Source organism: Triturus cristatus, chromosome 10, assembly GCF_964204655.1.
Source record: "Triturus cristatus chromosome 10, aTriCri1.1, whole genome shotgun sequence".
Taxonomy (NCBI): domain Eukaryota; kingdom Metazoa; phylum Chordata; class Amphibia; order Caudata; family Salamandridae; genus Triturus; species Triturus cristatus.
Window position 1 is genome coordinate 1,217,696,578 of NC_140593.1, and position 6,476 is coordinate 1,217,703,053.

The following is a 6,476-nucleotide window of genomic DNA, read 5'->3' on the forward strand; positions in this document are numbered from 1 at the left end:
TCCGCTCCCTATCCCAAAATCCCAAGTCTCTGATCCTGAATTTGGTCATGGTCATCATCACACTCGAGTGTCCTTAAAGGCCGCCTCCACTACTATAATCTACTCCCATATCCGGGCACCCTGGTTTGCCCCATGTTATTTCCTACCACACTCTGGTTAGCCTTCAACTTGTTTATCTGACCTTGAGGTTATGCCATTGTGTTGTTAGGGTTTGCAGCTTCCCAAATTCTTCCAATGCTTCTTTTCTCGCTTTCTCAATTTCTTTATTTGTGGGACTAGGTCCCCTCTGGGAGGTGCCTCTGGTTTGCCAGTGTTGCCCCTGTGTGGAACTAGCCTGGCCTCTTCTATTCTTACACTCCAAGGGTGAGTCCTCCTGCAAACCTAGGATTGGAAGGTCTTCCTCTATTGTTTTAACATTTCTGGTTTTGTTCCATTTGAAAATTAGGTGAAAGGGATGTCCCCATTGGTTGCGATATTTCATTTGCACAAATACTGTGTCACTTGATGGAATTCTCTCCTTCTGTGCTGGGTTGCTGCTGCTAGTCCATGGTATAAGGTTGGTCTATTACCCTTATATTCCACCATATCATTGATTCTGAGCAAAGCCACGATGTTGTCTGCCTTTTCCTCAAAGAAGTAGACCCTCGTTAGAATATCCAGAGGAGCCTCTCCTCTGGGGCCCACTGTATCCAGATCTGTTTAACTGAGTGCACATGCATGACATTTCTGTTTGAACAAACATATGGTGCAGATTAGTTAAAACATCTGTTTCCTGCTGGCAGCAAGGCTGTCTGATGTGCTTGTTTGTTGTTCATTTGTTCAGCCTCCCTGTCATCCAACAAAAGGCCCACAATTCCTCCCCAGATCAGCTGAAAGCCTCTGTTTCCTGCTGGCCTAAAGTTACCTGATATGCTTGCCTGTTTATCTGTTCAGTTGTCCTGCCATCTAATTGAAGGCCTCCATCTCATGCCCTAGTCTCCTGCCGGAGACACTCTTCTAATTGACAGGAACCACTTAGTAAGATTAACACCTGCCTGCCAGGCCATAAGAACTGCTTTTAAACTCCGTCCCCTGCTTGGCTTTGTCAATCCGAGCTGTGTTTCCCATCCGTGGAGTCATTGGGTTCCAAGCCCTACCGCCTGCGACAAGTATAACCTAGATATTGCCCTGGAAGCTGAGGGTCATCAACCCCTCTTGGAACTGCTTCCCTTACAAACAGCCTCCAACAATCTTGAACTCTGGTCGATGAACTGGTGCAGTTGTACCCCCATAGCCTTGCCAGCTTAGTGGCTCCCTCAGCGCCGCGCATCACATCAGTTTCCTCGCCAGTGGTGCCTCATTTGCTCTTACACGGTTGGTTTGCCCTGGGGAGTCCCGGGGGGGGGGGGGGGGGGGGGGGGAGAGGATCCACTAACATGCTTGAACAGGAAGAAAGATGAAGGCCCTCGGCACCTCATGTCCGCACCATTCCCCGGCTGGTACCGACAATCCATGCTCCTGTTTACCACAGGCACCCTAATATTTTTAAGGACTAATCACATGGTTTATTTTCAAGGATGATAATCTTGCATTGGTTAAGAAGCACCCCATGGCTGCAGACATCGGATGCTCTGTGTCCTGTTGTTCTGAAAGCAGCTCTGTAGGATGGCGCTGGGTCCTGAGGGCCGCTGGTGGGGAGGAGTCAAGGCCTAGAGTTTGGATCAGGAAAGGACGCCAAGCAGCAAGCCATGATGGAAAGTCAAGCAATATATTTTGGCTTGAACTTCCGGTTACTTTCTGCCTTTACCAACAGGTCCCCAATCTCTCTATAGTCTGTCAATTTTCCAACTTTAAATGGTGGATTGATTTCTGGATCACTCCAAACTCTTTCAGGTCACGCAGGGATATTTAAACCAGCCAGTTACACTTGTTGCCTTTGGAATTCTCCTCCACTCTTCATACCAGAGCCCATAGTTTTTGTACTTCTGAGCCTCTTATTCTTTCACCTAGTTCCTTCCTTCCTTTTATACCTGCTCTTCAGCCCCTCTTCGCTGCACTCTTCCATCTTGTGTGAATTTGTTTTGCTTGCATACATCAGGAGGTTTTTATTACCACAGGTTTTTTTTCCTCCGAAGGCCCTGTCCAGCTTCGTGTTTCAGTCACTTGCTGGCAAAGTGAATTCTGCAGATGATTGTTCCATCTTCAAGGCATGGGCCAATCGGTCAAGAATTCAATTTTCTCATCCAGCCCTTGGGAGTGTTTGGAGAACAGACAGAAGAGCACACAATGGCAATGAAACAAGTGTTGGTCAGACTGGAAAAGGCTTTTATAACTTTATGCAAAGTTAAGTGTAACCTTCTCGAGAAAGAGGTAGATTACTTGGGCTACACTATTTAGCTGATGGCGTGAGGCCAAAGGCAAGTTTGTTGACGGCATAAGACCAACACTCACACTAGGAAAGAACCTCTCAGATAAAACAGAGTCCATGATAATTCTGTCATGCAAGGTGAAATAGTTTGAGTGGGGAGAAGTGGTTCATCGAAACTTCAAATGCACCAAGGATGAGGTTGTAAATGAGAGAGTTATATGTATTTTAATGTCCACAAAAAACGTATCTGCCATTTGATGCCTGTGCCCAGGGTGTAGGTCATGGCTTGTCGCAAACGCACAATAGAAAAGACATTTCCCGTTGAATTTTGGTCTCCAACCTCAGCTGAGAGGAATTTCTGGGTCATTAATGGGGAGTCATTGGCAGCTGCATGGGGAGCAAAGTATTTCATTTAAAACTTGAGTTTTGTGTTGCAAACTGCTCATAAGCATTAGTGAAGGTGTTTCAGCCGCAAGGTGCAGTTCATGGGTCGACGAGGTTGGTGAGACTCATGGTTAGGGTAAAGAATGTTTATACTCTATGCAATTCATTTCAAGTTCATGCAACCAACAGATGGAGGGCATCAAGGTTACCAGTGAGAAGATGATATTGAGGGCGATGGGTTAAGGGGAGGCTGAAGGAGTTGTGGTCCAGTACAGAGGATGCAATAGAAAGTTGTGACTGCAGTGACCAAGGAACTGTGGGTGACGGCAGAAGGAGAAGATGTTGTGATGGAGGCTGGTCAGCAGCTGGTAAAGGTTTGCGTACTAGCGATATTTGGATGTGGTTTGAGGTATGGCCATATTTTAAAACTCTCGGCAAAGGAGGAGCGGTCATGTATGTGGAATTGGGTTCTACCCCCGAGGAAATTCAGAGTAACCTCGTTACGCTGGCACATCAGGGACATCTACAAAAACAAAGTGGTGAAGAAGAACTTTTAGTGGCCACGTCCTGATAATCTGGAGTCGAGGCAGATGAAGCAGTGCATTAAAGACCCTGGAGGTTCTTGGAAGAAAACCTGTTGAGGATGCTAACGCAACAGGTATGTCGGAGTGTGAGAACCTTGATGCAGTGGCTGTGGACGCACAGCCCACGTAGTTCGAGGTGAATGTTTCAAAGTATTGCATCCAGCACTGCAAAGGTTTTACAGTCTTATTTTTGAAGGAAGGTTTTCTGACCCATTTGGTAACTGACAATGGTACACAACTAAAATCACATAAAATTAATCTGTTTTCAGATGGCTGTGGTATGAAGCATAATTGGACATTAAATAATATGCTTGTGAGTGCAAACAGTTTGATAAAGAGAGCAATACAAAAGGCAATTAGCAACAGATTGGATGTATAAAGTGGTGTTGCGGACACTGTGGACATATGGCACGCCAATGACGGCAACTACGGGCAAAATGCAGTTTGGTTAATTAGGGGGAGAGAAGTTGGGACAAACCTAGTTCCAGCTTGGTAGATGAGAATGGTTGAAGGCTCATGAAAACTGGGTGAGCATGGGGGAGATAAATGGAGAGCAAGAGATGATGACCAATGTAGAAACGTTGGGGTGTAGGAAGGGGATCGGGTGAAGTTGGGACATATAATCAGAGTGGTAGTGGTGACCGTGGTAATGGAGTGTATAGAGGTGAGATTACTCTTGCAAGGAGAGGTGAGTACATAAGAATGAAAAGAACACTTATACGTTTGGAAGGTTATGTATGTGGTAAACACTCTCAGCCTCATCTTTGGGTATATTTTTATCATTTTACATGTGGGGCGACAACCTAACTCTTTTAGCACAGGGTTATCATTTCACTGGGGTTTTGTTCGATGTTCTTAATAATGTTACTTTTCTTTTTAGAATCAAGGAGAGGTGTTATGCCTCAAACGTGTTCCAAAGCCTTGCGAGGTTCTGCATTCTATGGGTTACATCTCTGTGAGGATTACACGGTCAGTTGGTAAGCTGAATGACACTCATGACACCACACTTGGGTTACAGTCTCAATAAAGTTCTTTGCGTCATCAATGCAATATCCGTCTCCTTTACAGTAAATACCTTCCAGTGCACTTATCGGATTATGCAGCTGTCCAATTGAGTTTGGATCTACCTTGGATTTGAGAATATTGTTAGTACCCTAGAAGGGAAAGTACTTGCAAACCATGGGATTTTTCTAAAGCTAAATATTGGTTCCTGGTGGGATTACTGCAGAGCCTTTCTCATCGAGGACCGACTCAACTGATGGTCCATACCACCCGGGAAAGATAAAAACTTCCTGATGGGGCAAGGGTTAGAGAAACATCGGAGGCGTCTTCAGTGTCTCAATACCAACTTTGCATGAATTGTAATTCTTCAGTAACACATCTACTTGCACACGTTCTTCTCAGTACCTCCTAGATAAAGGACAGAAGACATATGTAATACAAGGCAGGACCACCTGCAGCCGCAACCTCGACTCCAGTCCGGGAATTACCAGGTTCTCAGTAAGGAAGTACTGGCAACTGGCTAAGAGTACTGGTAAGTCTCTGGCAACCCAGACAGCCTGAGGACTTGGAAGTGTATGAGTCGATGGGCAGCAGCTATGAAGCCAGAGTAGTGCTACGGGAGGAGGCACTGGAGGAACGTGCCAGCCAGGTAGGTTCTAAGCCCAATGGGTAAAGTTAGACAGCAGATGCAGGAGCAAGAAGCAAAATAAAGTAGACATCTACAGAGAGAGGAAACAAGGAAAAAAGGGTGAAAGTAACAAAGGTAAAGACAAGAAGCACACAATGGGCAAGACCTACAAGTTGGAGAGCCATACATCTAAGCAGTTGCAAAGCCAATGGCCAGAGTTTCTAAATGGTTCCTACATTCCCCTGGAAACTCCTGCCTTGCCTCCGGACTTCCCTCAGATTGGTCTCTTGTGGTACTGACATGGAAGGCCTGCCCAATACCCTTGCACCTCAGCTGCCACTGACCATCCCTCCAAATCCTCAAATGTCACTACTTCCTATTCTTTTTGCCTGTAGTGTGTGCTCCTGTTGGTCTTGTGCATCCTAGTTCCTCTGATCCTGACACCAGCACTGTGGGATTAAGCAGGAGTCCCAGATAGTTTATAGGTTCTTCAGTTATTCTAGTATGGATATATGGTTTTGTATTCTGGGGAGAACTAATTACTAATAGTCATCTTAGACACTGGGAGCCCATATGGTTGACATCTTGAGGTTCAAATATTTCCAACTGAAATCATGGGCATCTTCTTTGCAAGTTTTACAGGATTGCAAAGAACAGTCAATTTTGATACAGCACTCAGGTTATGAAGAAACACAAGAAATGAGGTGGAATAATTATACAAATCTTCCCAAGAGATTTGCAGTGTCACACGTCTTTGCCCAAGCTCCATGCCTGTCACAGATTAACTCCTCCAGCACGGGTGGGGAAGAAACAAGTGAACTGCACTGTGGCGACCATCACAAGGGACTCACCTAATGGTGGCCAGTGCACTGGTGCCGACTGTCTAACAGATTCTCATTTCCCTGGAAGTGACAGGTTCGGTGTGTCGCTGCAGGCATGGTGTGTTCTTGCTCTTAGCAGGCACTGGGTGTAGCTGGAAGTTTTATTCTTCCCAAAGCAAGATGGCAGAAGTTAAATGGAGAGAAAGGATTTTCTTCCCAATCCAAGATGGCAGTGGGGCGGGGTGTCTGTTCTTTCCCTATACAAGGAATTTTCTGATACATCTTTACACTGCAACGCTTTGGATGTTCTTCGTCATATACTGTGCTCTCTGGTCTCCAGTTATCATTGGATGCTCCGGCTCTGTTCCAGTCCTTGCGCCCGTCCTGCTCACAGGTTAACACATCTTTGACAGGGTTTGGCACCTACACATTTCGCAGGTAGTCATGCGATATTTACTTGCTACTGGGAGCTGAGCAGTGCTCATGGCTTGTTACTTTAGGTGACAGATATCACACCTATTCACCAGAGGGTACATGTTAGGGTTGTAATTTTGCCACTGGAAAATGGACGACATGGAAACCACTTCACAAAAACAAACAACTTCTTTAGTTACACCAATCCTTCTTAGTTCAGCCTGATCAAATCTGAAGAAAACACTGACAGCAATGTCTTTGCACTGGGAAGGAGGCGATGGAGAGGACAAAACATG